At 31.2% G+C, this 14878-nt stretch overlaps 1 protein-coding gene across 2 annotated transcripts in view; it reads right to left on the reverse strand.

Annotated features, from left to right (window-relative positions):
- Positions 1–11090, reverse strand: part of LOC145327100 (poly(rC)-binding protein 2-like) — an 86392-nt gene extending 75302 nt beyond the window's left edge. For both annotated transcript variants that reach the window (XM_080170626.1, XM_080170627.1), the window contains exon 1: positions 10859–11090. The gene's annotated coding sequence lies outside the window, so the exon portion shown is untranslated. The remainder of the gene's footprint in view (positions 1–10858) is intronic.
- Between the last annotated feature and the right edge of the window lie 3788 nt (positions 11091–14878).

The raw sequence follows: 14878 nt of genomic DNA on the forward strand, positions 1-14878 counted from the left end.
AGAAACAATTTTACGTATCCCTAGAGGCCTCTAGGGGCGTAGCCGCTAGTTATAGAAAAAGTAATAACACTAAGTTGCTGTAAAAATAAGAAAACTATAATGGGAGCATGATTATGCTAATATTTGCTTAAATAAAGAGAAAAACACAGTTAAGCAGGTAATAAACACAAAAGAAAGCGTAAAAACAGATTGTTAAACAATCTTTATAAGGAAAAATTTTTGAATAAATGCTGTCTTTTAAAAAGAAAGTTGCCGCTTTTATAGTTTATTTATAGTGTATGTCTTGAAAAGCTGAACATTAGTACATTGTTTTTTTTTGTAGTTAATTCTTTGATTTTACAATCTGTAATACAAAGTAGAATGATGTCTGTCTGTCCGTCTGTCCCTTAAGATCTCGGTAACCACTGAACCAATCGGATTCTACTCTTCAGGGTATATACCTATTGGTCCTTTGGTGGTTTTAAGCTATTTTCTTGGGGGGTGGGACAACCCCAACCCCACCTAAAATGAAAATTCCCCCCCCCCAAAAAAAAAAAAATCTCTGGGGAGACTTTGGTGCGCAGCACCAGAATTTTTTTTTTTTAAACATTACCACATAGGGCAAAGCCCCTTGAGGCTAGGGGCGAAGCCGCTAGTTTATTTATAAAGCATAGTCATCCACAGTGATTTACATGAAATATCTGCGCAAAAAAGGTAAAATTGAAATAGCTTCAAGCTATTTTTGTTTACAATTCACTGTTTTTTATTGTTTTACTTTGTATACAAACTAGTAGCTTCGCCCCTAGCCTCTAGAGGAGGGTGTAGGTAGTCAGGAAAAAAGCCTAAAAACACCCAAAGATATTCAAAAAGCCTCCCTAAAAAAAATCAATGCGGGTCAGCAGTTAAAATAAAGAACCAAATCGGATCATCCCAGTATTAATGTAACGCATTTAAAAAAAAGAAAACTCAATCAGTTTATAGTTATCGAAATCTTAAGCTACAGACAAAAAACCTTGTTACTTTATATAATAGGATTATAGGATAATTGCATTTTCTACAAAATAATTTAAGATGTAAGTCCAGCAAAAGTTTATGAAAAATGTGAATACTCTGAACTTGGTCGGGGTGTAAGAAAGTTTTGTTTTAAAACAAAGTTGTACCATGTCAATATGTCTCATCTAAATTCAATTTTCTATAAAGAGATCAAATTTCTCATAGTTTTAGTACACTAACACTGGCAGCTATAGAACAGAAAAATTCGGGAATAGTCCCTTTCGTGGCAACGCCGCTTAAGGGGCGATTCGTCGTATTTTTAAAATGGCTTTTGATAGGTTATTTTAAGTTAGGTTAGGTTATATTAGGTTAGATTGCCCCACAGGGTTAGGTAATTGGGCCCGCAGGGTTAGAGCCCCCAACAGGGGCTAGAAATAGAAGAAAAGCTACTGTGAAAAAAACGAAGAATCGCCCCTTAAGGAACGTTGTCACGAAAGGGACTATACCCGAAAATTCGGGAATAGTGATTCGTCGTATTTTTAAAATGGCTTTTTATAGGTTATTTTAGGTTAGGTTAGGTTACATTGGGTTAGGTGATTGCCCAACAGGGTTAGGTAATTGGCCCCGCAATAAAAGAATGCTTGAAAATTAAGTGACACTTGTCTTTTGTCTATATAACACCCCCCTCGATTTGATCATCTATGCTTTGAAATAACTCACTTTGAAATTTTGACTTGCATTGAATGAAGGTATTATCATGTTTATTCCTAATTAAATGAGTCATGAGATAAGAAAATGAAGCTCAGCAATAATAGTTTAGGTAAAAAAAACATCTATGCGTAGTACGTACAGATAATTTTAACGCCCTTGATGAATAAATGATCAACATACATTGATATATAATTTTGAAAAAATATGCTTAAAAGTTTTGAAGAAATATTTTATAGATTACCGAAATTACATTCAAAATGGATAGCTAACTATTTTTCACTCAACATATGTTTTTATATATTTTTAAAGTCGTACAATAAACAAAAAAGAGGCTCTAATTAAAGAGTAGCTGCACTACAAACAAGGAGATAATTTGTTTTGATTAAAATTGAAACAAAAGTATCTGAATGGCTTTCCCTATATTTTTCAGGAAGGTAGGTATTATTCAGGATTTTCTAACTTACATCAAGCGGCTACACTCCTAGAGGCCTCTTAGGTCATTTTAGGGAAGTAATGGAAGAAGTGGGGGGAGATGGGGGTGGCATGGTAAGTCAACCCACCACTATAAATTTTTTTTAAAAGAAAAAGTTAAAAAAAATTTAGGAGCAGAGTAGATTTTTTTCCAGGGGAAACTTTTGGAAGGTGGAGGTACCCTCCACCAAAAAAGTTCTAAAACTTCCCTCCCTTGACAGAAATGAATCTTTACTGTAAAGGAAAACCATATCGGTCAATTTGTTCAAACAGACAGTCAGACAGACGTCCTGTTATTATAGTATAAGGATTTATTTTCATTTTAGTTTTCCAACTTTTCACATAGACTTTTTCTAAGAGGGAGAAGAGGAATATTTTTTTAAAAAATCAATTGTTCTTAAATTCCTGATATTTTTACAAAGATTTTGCCTAACCTTTTGTTGACAATAAGATTTACTTTTCTATACTCTTTTCAAATCAGGGACAAAGGAACAAGTAAAAAGATGGGGAAAAGAAAATGGTCATGATTGACATACTGACATTGTGCTATGATACCATTTTTAGCATTGATATTAAAGTTATTTTAATCTCTTAGATAAATTTAATATAACCAACAAATTTATGTTGATATTATAACAGCACTTTCAGACAGAGAGAGAGGGGACAATGGGCTGTTTATTTTAATAGTAACCTAAGGTTTATAATAACGTTTTCTTAATCGTTGGCCTAACAACTTTGGGGACTCTAGTGAATTTGGAATAGTTGAAACATTAAGTTGAGTGTTCCTTCGTTAAAACCACTAATTTCAATTTACTGAAGGGGTAACCTTGTGTATCATGATTGGGGATGTACATCAGTTTATCGGCCATTGTCTTATCCCTTTAGATCCATGACTTGCAGAGGTTGAAAAAGAGTCGATATAAAAGATTCACAGAATATAATTGTTAAGTTAAGTAAAAAGTAGTAAAGATTTTTAGTTTATAAGCCAATCCCATTATCTAGATTCTGAAATGAACTGACAACTAGAATGAATATTCCCTTGGCATAACAAACTTAAATTCGCCAGCCTTTTTTTCTTAAAAAAATTTACCTTCTCATCTAATAGGGGAAAATAAATTAAATAATGATAATAAGCATCAAATAAATCATTGTATAATACTCTCCTCTGATGGTTTTGGGCTATTTTTTTTTGTATGGTTATAGGCTATATTTTATAAATATTCCAATATAAAGCCATTACAAGCTAGGGGCGCATTTCTGGAACTTTAGATTTTGAACACTACTGAACCGATTGAGTTCTCCATTTTAAGGAAGCTTTACATAGGCCCAAGAAAACTGTATTCTTTGGGTGGTTTTATGTTATTCTGGCTCTTTATACTTTCTTTGAATACATCGCCCCTAAACCCTAGGTTCATAGCTTCTATAGTTATTAGTTAAACTAAAAAAAAAAAAAAGTTGTTCTTAAGATTAAAAAATAAGGTTTTTTTCAACAAGTTTAAATCGTTTTGATATATATTCAATACATAAAAATATGATTATGAAATTGATATAAAAATATGACCAATCTATTGTTTTCATACTATTTTATGCACAACACAAACAAACAAACTAAAAAAGTAAGTTTTGTTTCTCGGAACAAATGTAGAAAACATTTTGTTTAGTAAGAAAAGAAAAAAAATAAGAACTGAGAAATGTAAAAAGTTTTCAATTTTAATATTTCATGTGTTTTCCAGAGAGTGTTCCCTGTTGACATTGTAAAGTGAAACATAAATTTTTAACATTTTTTTTACCTATTTAATTACATCCGATTTACATAGCAGTTTACTATTTATAAAATTGTACAATTTTCTTTTACCCGTTTCAAGATCAATTGAAACCAAATGAAAATTTTCTCTTAGCTGTTTATGAAATAAGTTATTTTATATTTATTTATGGTTTATTGTTTTATTATTTTTGTGTTTTATTCTATCTTCTACCTTGTATATGATTTTATATACTTTTTCAGAATTAAAATTGAAATCTAGCTTGGTGATAAAAAATGACACCGCCTAAAATTAATTACAGTATTACAGCATAATTAGCGCTTTCAAACATAGTACCCTAGTAAGCAATGATATCCATGCCCCCCTTCTCCTTATTTAAAAAAATTTTGTTAACAGGGTAGAAGGAAGGAAAAACTGAAAGAGACTTGAAGAGAGAAAAAAAAGTGAGAGGGATAGTTTGATGAGGGGAGAAAAATAACAACTTTTTTTTCACATCCAAAATATAGAAACTCATTTATTAACTGTACATTGCATTGCACTGGCATTAATATAGTTCATAAATTAGAAGTATTTTTCACTTTCATTTCAATTTCATCTTTTATTAGTAGCGAAGATCCTCTATGATTATATCTATAAATTCCGTTTTTCCGTATGAAACGTAATTATGATTGGCTGCTTCATTAAGTTGAGTGTTTAAACGTTTCAATTACTTATTGTAATCTACAGAAAGGGTAATTTTAAAGATTTTATGTTACTATTTACCATACAGAATTTAATTAAAATTTATCTATGGTCTGTTGATAAATCATAAGGGAAAAATGTCATTTTCGTTTTGATAATCCTCAGACTAATGCTTCGCTGCATATAAATTTTGTTATCCTTGCTTTTAAATAAAATTTTTGTCATCTTCAACGTTTTTTTAACAATTTAATCAATTATCTCAACTAAAAAATAAAATTTTGATTGATTAGATTAAAATAGCGACAATTAAAAATCCGTCTGATTTTTTGGGGGTGCATAAGAATTTGAAAAATTTAAAAATTTGCATTTTTTGTTTGATTGTGAAATTAGGCATGACATAGTGCCATAAAATGCACATTCAGTTTTGCTCTAAAAATTTATTCTTGTGTAGCGATTGCTGAAGAAAAAAGACATGTTTTCTTGTAAAAATATTGAAACATTTTTCATGAATTTTGAATTCTTCATTTTTGTTTCATTAAAGTTTTAAGACTAAGTAATTGCAGCTTTTGTAGACCTTAAGGGTGTCTAACCATTGCAGGGGTTGAGTTTAAAGTTTTGCATCTTTTACTAAATGAAAACAGGGTTAAGCCTAGGACAAACAACATTTTAAAAACATTTAGTGTTCGGTAACCACTTTAAGAGAAGGTACACTAAAGTCTTATTTATATAGAATAACTGTACAATTAACAAAGTTTTTTAATTAGAATCAAAATCTCTTTTATCTTATGTGTTTTTGTCGGTAGTTGTGTGTCTGTATGTGAGTAGGATGCACTTAAAGATGAATTGATATTACTTGTATGCATTTTTATGACGTTACAAGAAAATCAACAAAAAGTAGAAAAATTTGTGTTCTGTAACATTTACTTAACACGGACTTTATGAACATGTAATTTAAAGTAATTTTAACAAAGATGATTAAGTTGAATAGTAGTACAACTTCTGAATAAAATAAAACCAAAAAAGTTTTTAAACAAAGATCAAAACATCCATAAAAGCGAACCTCTTAGTGTCAGAAATTAATGAGCAGTATGTAAATGTATAAGTCTATGACATGATAATAGAGATGCTTCGCTTATAACATTGTACCTTGTTGTAATAGGAATCAGTATCCAAAAAACATGTAAATAGGATAATCATATCACATTAAAATGATCTTAAATGGACGAACGGGCGTACGGATCCTAATTATCGAAAAGCTTCGCCTTTAAACATGACAGACAAACAGAAATATTTTAACTTATTTTTCCTGAATGAAAAAAGTTGAACGACAAATTGGCGGGGAATTTTTAGGTTTACAAGATACAAAATTTTTGCCAAATTAAAATAACATTGAATTGTAATTAAGTACAGTTAAAACGAACCTAGTAAAAGTGTCTGACTCTGATTATGACGTAAAAAAATTAGCCAATGAGAGGCCAGTATACACTGTAATTGGCTTATGGTATAATTTATAGTAACCTCTCATTGGCTAATTTTTTTACGTCATAATCAGAGTCAGACACTTTTACTAGGTTCGTTAAAACAAGAAAAAGTATGTTTGAAATTTGCGAAATTCTACATTTGCAACAATGCTTTCACACAAAGTGCTTGTTGAGCACTGATGACCCCCCTCACTCTTATTCTATAATAGTAATACCCATGAAGTGTCTTAACCCTGTAGGGTTACCCTGCATCCAATACAACCTAACCTAACCTGATCTAAAGAAAACTACAATCAGACAAAAACTACATCCCCTCTTTTTAATATTGTAATATAAAAATTTGCTGTGCTGGACTTGGTACTTTGAGAGAAACCGCAGATTTAAACCATTAATGGCAGAAACAATTGTAGAGTTGCTTCGCTCCAAGGATTGACAAGAACGTTTTTTTCGGGTCATTAGCACATCAAAGCATTAAACTTTATTATGCACTATTTAATCTATTTTCAAACTCTAAAGTCTGTGCTCTAATTTCACCCGTTTCATTTAGCATGAGAAAAAATAAGATAAGTTTCAATTTGATTATCATGCACTCTAATAAAGTGAAACTTGTAACTGGCTAAACGATCCTTCCAACCGCCTTCTTTACCCCATCACCTACCCACCTACTGGATGAACCAACTGACCAATAAATTATGTCCATTTTTGCAACCTAAATTGACGACAATTTTCCCCCTATCTTCTTAATATCCACGTATATTCTATATTTTTACAAATCTAAAGAAAGTTAATATAAAACATAATTATCAAGATGTTTACTTTGTAACAAGGATGACAACATCCATAAAAGCGAAGCTCTGAAACGATATGACAAACGAACATTAACTTTTGTTGAGTGTCAGAACTGAATATACAAAATATGAAAATAAAAGGTTTGACAAAATTATACGTAAATTTGTTGCAAAACTTCTTAAATATAGAATTCTGTTTAAAGACATACTGACATTTTTAATACTTGATTATAGAGATGCTTCGCTCATAATATTGTACCTTATTGTAATAGGAATTAGTAATCAAAAAATCAGATCGATCGGATGATTTTATCACATATAAAATTGTTATTAAAAAAGTACAAAAATCAACATGTTTAAAATGGTACTACGTCAAACACTAGATACGTCAAACAGTAGATGCGACAAACGCTAGACAGACAAACAGTAGATGCGTCAAACGCTAGACAGACAAACAATAGATGCGTCAAACACTAGACTGCGACAAACAGTAGAATTTTCAATTTCGCGACAAACGATAGAATTTTTAAAGTGCGACAAACACTAGAAGCGACATACGCTAGAATTTAAACTTATAAAATATTCATAGATATTTTTGTTCATAAATACTAAATTCAAAAATCTATCAATGCAGGGATCTAAGAGGATAAGATAATTGCCGAAAAATCTATGTACATACCGTAAAATTAGTGGTTGAAACGTTTGAACACTCAACTTTTTAAACCAACCAATCAAAATTAATTCACATAACAAAAGTTTTTAGTCAATGAATAAAAAAAGTTTGTATAAAACTTTGAGGACTAGTGTAATAAACAGCCCATTGTCTTCTCTCGCTCTGCTATCATTGCCCTTTCCCTGCAGATTTTCCCCAAGAGGTTGATAAATTTTTTTGTTGGGGTGGAGGGATTAATTCTAGCGTTTGTCGTGTCTATTGTTTGTCGCCTTTAGAAAAAATCTAGTGTTTGTCATATTCTAGCGTTTGTCGCATTCTAGCGTTTGTCGTATCTAGCGTATGTCGTGTCTAGGGTTTGTCTGTCTACTGTTTGTCTAACTAGCGTTTGTCGCATCTACTGTTTGACGTATCTAGGGTTTGACGTAGTACCGTTTAAAATGGACGTACGGACATTCTGGTAACGATTATAGAGTTGCTACGCTTTCTAAGTCGTACCTAACTACTACAGGAATCACCATGCAAAGTTTGAAATCGATAGGACAATTTTAACATGCCTAAATTAATTAATAAAAGCTAACTATCTCGGACGGACGTACGGACGGACGGACGGACCGACCCTAATTATAGAAAAGCTTCGCTTTTAAAAATATAAAACTAAGTCAATGTCTAACCTTCATAATCTTTAAACTTATCTTTCCTCAAAAGAGAAAGATAAAATCTCTTCTAAATTTCTCAAAACATTGTCTTAGTCATTAACAAGTCGACAGCAGTTTAAATATTTCGAACGATAAATACGTTCAGCGAAATATTTTTGCGCAAAAATTTCAGGTTTCTGCAGCTTATTGTGATGAATACAGACGCTTTTTATGCAGTTCAGAGATTCAACTCAGAATATTTTTTATGTTCTATGTAGATATAAAAGAAAACTGTATTTTTTGTTAGAGATTATTGGTAAATTAAAATGTTAAATTATCAAACAGCTTACTGCTATGTTTTATTGAAAATAATATAAAGTAGTACGGTTTTTTATCAGAAGCTAAAGATCTTGGAAGATACAATTCTAATTGGATGTAATTTTTATTAATTTTTTAATTATCTTGGGATGATTTTAGGCTATTTTTCTAATCTATCAAAACTTCCCATAAAGACTTGAAAAAAGTACAAAAAAATTGATTTAGTTCATTATTTGATCACTCATTTAATCTTGGCATTTAATACTTTATTTTTTAACACAATCTTAACATCATACTTTGATTCTAAGTTTTATTTAAATATCAGAAACATAAATTATTAAGTCTGTTTAAAGAGGAGGTATTTTTTCAACTGTTCTACTAAAGATTTCTAGGGTTATAGCCGCTGATGATTAAAAACACCACAAAACTTTAACCTAAGAAACTTTATTAGAAAAGGTTTAAAATAATACATAACTATACCTATATCCATGCAAAACGTTAAGAATCGTTAAGAATATAGTTGAAAATGTTAGTGAATATTTAGTTTGAAAATAAAAACAGGAGACCTTTGTATTCTCAGTGGCGTGCGCGTAGTAGGAATATTACGTGGGTTCTCGCGGATTTTCGTAATTAAAAGAAAATGAAAAATAAATTATTTGAAATTATGAACTTTAACCCCAAACTCCTAGAAGAACAGTAACTAAAATATTCGAAGGAGAATAAGAAAAACATCTTAAACATTTCACGACAGTCTTGTCCGCAATGGAATCTTTTACTGCATTTAGACAGACAGATAGACAGATAAAAGCAGTTGGAAGTATTAATTTAGAGTTTAAAAGTCTTGGATTGGCTGTAAATACATAATTGGTTTTCCAGTATAGCTTTGAAACCGATCAATATCCGTAGGATTACAGCCAGTTCTAAGTCATACTGAAAAAATATGTATAGCATAATATTATAGACAATTTCACACGAATATTAAAATAAAAATAATAAAATTTTTACTCGTTTTAATCTTGTAATTTTTCATTTTAATACCCACGAAAAGCTGCCTATAATACGATGCGATAAATAACAATGCTTGAATGAAGGAGGGGGGAGGGGGTAACTAACATGAATTTAAAAAAATAAATTCGGTTAAAATAATTCGTTCCGTGACATTTCAAGTCCTACTACGTCCATCGTTGTTGGAGCGCTAAGACGAGGAGATACAAGCCAGGGATCTAAAGGGATAAGACAATGGCCTATAAATTAATGTACATCCCAAAAGATGATACAAAAATATCTCTTCTTTAGATTACAATTAATGGTTGAAACGTTTTGACACTCAACTCAAGGAAAAACACAATCAAAATTTAATAAAAGTCCTAAAAGTTGGTAAGCCAACGATTAAGAAAACACTATTATAAAACTTTGGGGACTAGTGTAATAAAAGAACGATTGTCCCCTCCCACCCTGGACACACAAATGAGGGGAAAATTCATTTTTCTTTTTCCTTAATATTTTCATATTTTGTCATTTTCAAACATTTTCGAAAGGTGAGAAATTTTTGTACGTAACTAGACAATGCTTTCGAATGATTCAAGGTAAATTGTACAATTTGGCTTTTTCTGGCATTAATAGTTTAGTGATTTCCTATTGAAAGAATAACTTTTGTGCCGTTAGCTTATTTGGCACTAATTATTATGTAACTAATTGTAGGGCAAATTAATTTTATTAAAATAAATTTTAACAGGAAAAACTTAATTTTAAAAATTGCTTTGCTTCTCTTAAATGTAGTTTAAAACTATTTTTTTCTTTTTTTAAGTTATGGTTTAGAATACAAGCTGCTAAAAAATGTTGAATGTCTGTTGTTTACGTTTAATTTTGTAGCGTGACTAACCTTTGCAAGAAGTAATGGCTTATTTAGTAAATTATTTCTGGATAAAATGAAACATGAATTGTAGATCTTAATAGTTATTTTCTCGTTTTTAAATAATATAAATCAATCTTTAGTAAACTTTCGTAAAAATAAGTTAATGAGCTTTTTATGAGCAAATTTTTTAGAGATTTTCTAATCATTTCAAGGTATTGGTATGAAACCTTTTTTTCTAAGCTTGGACTTTATTCAAAACAGATAAATAAATGAATAAGTTTTAATGTAATAGTTGGTATCTTTAACATTTAGCATTAACTTGTAAACAAAAATAATTCATTTTTATCCCAGCTTTAAAATCAAGAATGATAATTGAATAATAGCTGCATTCAAAAATCTACTAAATATGTAATAATTTTTGTTTCTTTGACTTAAACAATGCATTTGACACTGTACAAACTAGTAATATTAATAAAAAAAACTAAATAAATTAATAATAAAATAACTTACCTGGGGTAAATAATGTTTATAATAATATATATTCTATATATATGGTAAACAAGAGGGTTGTTCTGTCGCAAGATAAAGGGTAAGGGCGGTTCCTAGGTTGATAATCTGTCACACCCGGGGTGGTATGGTACTGTGTTGCTGCACTATGCCAGGACTATGGCACGCAGCTACGATGACAAGCTGGTCAACACACACAAAGGATACAGGTACAGGGTCAACACAGGACTCAACTGACAAGCAAATACAAAACTTGGACTTTTTTCCGTTCCCCCTTGGCCTTCCCCACCTCCCCTTTTCCTGTTTTATGTTTATTCTCTGACGATTGTTTTAAGCGCGGGAAATGCAGGTTGTTGTAACCGGAGGATGCGAGGCCAAGGCCCGTTTAAGGTGTGACGTTCCCGGTCTCAACGCACAATCGGGGATTGGGAAGGCGGGGCCTCGAGGACATTAAAGGGGTGGGCCAGGATAATAAAATAAAGGGAAGGAAAGTCTTGAGGGGATTCAAGCATAGGGCCCAGTCAAATAATAAAAAAGTCGAAATATTTCACCCTTTATTGTTTTTATGAGGATTCTAAAAATATGTTGAACAATTAAATATTATGATTCGAAAACAATATTCTCCAAAAAATTACGGATAATGTTGGATTACATTTTTTTCTTATACAGAAATAGAATAATTTTTTATGTAGGTCCCAAAAATAAATCCTCCAATTTGTAATCAGAGGTTAAGATCAAAGTAAATGATAGAACAAGAGAGGAGAGAATATAAGAAGGAAACACAATGAAATAGAGAGAGAGAGAGAGAGAGAGAGAGAGAGAGAGAGAGAGAGAGAGAGAGAGGAGAGAGAGAGAGAGAGAGAGAGAGAGAGAGAGAGAGAGAGAGAGAGAGCTAAAAAAAGTAACAAAGGGGTAACAATACAATAATCCTCTTAAAATGGAAAGGAATTGCAAATGGTTGGAGGGAATAATTGAAGGGGAATGGAGATATTGGCGGACATTGTTGGGGAATATCACAACAAAAATTAAATAGAAAATAAAATATTTTTTAAAGACATCTATTTACAAATTTGATTTTGCTTAAAACTAATTATTATGCTAGAAAATTAAGAATCGTGAAAGTAATTGAACAGATTTTTCAACCAAAATTTTGCTTAATTATGTGCACACCAGCGGAGTCGCAAGCATTCCCGGATTTCTACTGGTTAACCATGCCATAACAGAATATAATAGAAGGCAGAAACGGGGGAGATGAAAATTGATAGGGAAGGGTTAAAGGCAGACTTAAAATAAAAGAAAGAGAAAAAGGGTAAGACTATTCAATAACTAACCATCCATATGTATGTGTTAGGTAAACGAAAAAGAAGATACACCTATCTTTAAAAGAGTCAAACCAAATTTAAGTGGTATAAGGAAAGATCCAATCATTTTATTTAAAGTAGTAAGGATTTTTGTTAGTCCTTCAGGTTTTCCTATCCAATGATGGATTGTGTATCCCATTTTAGAATGGTATAACTAATTTTCTGACCCTCTATTCTTTACGTCGAATTCAAAGCATATGTGTAATGTTAATTTTAGGTTAGGGTATATTAAGTATAGATTAAAGGGGGGTCTATAGAATTATTATCCAGTATGGCCTTAAAGGGTTTTGGTTTAGGTTTAATTACTCTAAGTAAGGTTTGAAGGGTGTTTAAAAAAAACACTCCTCATTTTTAGTGTAAACCCAACATTTTTAGCCCAAATTATATTCTGCTTTGTAAAGAAAAACTCTTCTATAGAGCTGGGACTTAAGCTGCGGGGCCTTGGGGAGGTAACCAGATTTGCTATTCAATATTGTTTCATGATTGTCATTATTTAAGCATGAATTAGATTAATTTTTATAACTTTTAGACCAAAACTATAAGGTTTATTTTAAAATAAATACAGAAATTGGTTTTCAAATTTATTTTATTATAGTTTAATTTCCTTTACCTTAGGAAAGAAAAGTAACATTACCTGAAACTATTCAAAAGTTTTTTTTCTGTCCTGTCCTGACTTCTGCATTTTTTACCTTGATTTTTAAAAGACAGATGTGGGAATAAAATAAATTTGGGATGGGGGAGGGGAAGGTATGGTAGGCATTTAACAATAGGACTTGGATAGAAAATGGGACTGTATCAAAAAAAATATTAAACTTTTAATAAACCTCATGACAATTTCTTTATTTGAGTTTTTTCTAATATTTGATATTGATCTGATTATAAAAGTAATTTATAAAGAAAATAAAAAAAAATTCTACATAATGATAAAGAGAACTTTCTGTCATTTTATTTTTTCTTGATTTTGATAATTTTATTTCAATAAAATTTGCTGCAAACAGTCTTGTCATGAGATATAAAAAAAGAAGAGATAAAAGTTAGGCAAGGATGTACGGGAAAGAGGATAGAAAAGGGTTAAAGATGAGGCACTGCTGAAAGAATTGGAATAGGAGAGGGGAGTGTGGAACATTGCCTGAGAGAGAATTAGACAGATTTTCACATGAACCATGCGGTTGGGTCTTCAGTCCATTGAGAATTAATATCACAATAGAAATTGTTTTTAAAACATCCTATAAATGTGGTGTGATACTGGTCCAGCTCAGAGACTGCAGGTCCAGATCCGAGGTGGACTTGATGCCTGCCAGCTGAAGCCATCTGGAGATGCATTTATAACTTTGGAAAAAAGAAGGAAAGTTGGCGGCAAAATGGTTTTATCCAGGGAAAGGAAATTCCATTCTGAAAAATATTACTAACAGTAACAAAATTTTTATTTTATTTGTAAACAAAAAAATGCCATTTGGGTTATATGAAGGATCTCAATGAATAAGACAATTAAAATACATTTTTGTACATCCCAAGTGATTTTAAATATTACCTTTTCTAGTTGAAACAACCATTATAAGATTTATTAAAAAAAATTATACCTGTCTACGAAAAGAATGTGTGTAAACACACTTTAAATGTTTATTTTAAATTAGTATAGGTTAAGTAAAGGTTAGCAGAATCCCCCTAGGATTAGTACCTTATAGGGATAGGGCCCTGCAGGGTTAGAGCCAACCGTATTATATAACAAATATGTTTTATTTAAAAGTGAAAGTTGAATGCAAGACAGTTGCAGCCAAATTTTTTCCTTTAGATTGTCTGTCCTTGTCTTTGATTTATCCATCAATTAGTAAAAGGGAATGGGTTGAATATTTTAGAGAAGGAAAGGTGCTTTCCTACAAAATTCCTATCGAGCAACAAAAATACCCCCCTTTGTGTTTTTTATTATTAACCTGCGGTGCCCTAACCCTGTTTGGCTAACTAGTACTTAATATAACCTAACTTAAAGTAATAAAAAACAAAAGAAAAACTATTCCCCTCATTATTTTCAATTCATTAAAAATGATGTAGGGGGGGGGGGATCTGTACTCAACACGGTACTTTAATGGAAAACAACTTGAAGAAAAATATGGTTGTATAGGGTCAGAATAAAATTTCTTCTTCTGCGTATCTTTAACTTCTCTTAAACTTTAAAATTAGAAACCTAATTCTAATTTTTGTGTCGTTAGATTTCTAAAACTATCACACTTAAACGAACAATATCTATAATTTACAATCAAATACAATATCTTGTAAGCGGACAAAGTGTCTCAAAAATCAGCCCTGTGACGTCATAAAAATGAGGGATTATCCATCTCTTTTTTAGGAGTTTTCTTTCCCACTTCTCCTCTTATCATCCCAAATATATGTCACATGGGTGATTTTTGAGACACTTTTTATTCTTATCTAGCATCCTGATTCACCGACTTTGTTAACCTTCGCTTTGACACAGTTTTTCTTTCTTGTTTGAATTTATTTCCTACCATTTTCCTCAATTATAAGTTTTATAATAGATATCCATTGCATCGTATTATAGACAGCGTTCCGCGGATAATATTAAATTTAATATTATTTGATTAAAACTAGAAAAAATATCTGTAATACGATGCTATTTCTCTCTCTCTCTCTATTTAACATCAAAATT

The sequence above is a fragment of the Acartia tonsa genome, chromosome 8 (genome assembly GCF_053477335.1).
Source record: "Acartia tonsa isolate MP-2025a chromosome 8, ASM5347733v1, whole genome shotgun sequence".
NCBI classification, from domain to species: domain Eukaryota; kingdom Metazoa; phylum Arthropoda; class Copepoda; order Calanoida; family Acartiidae; genus Acartia; species Acartia tonsa.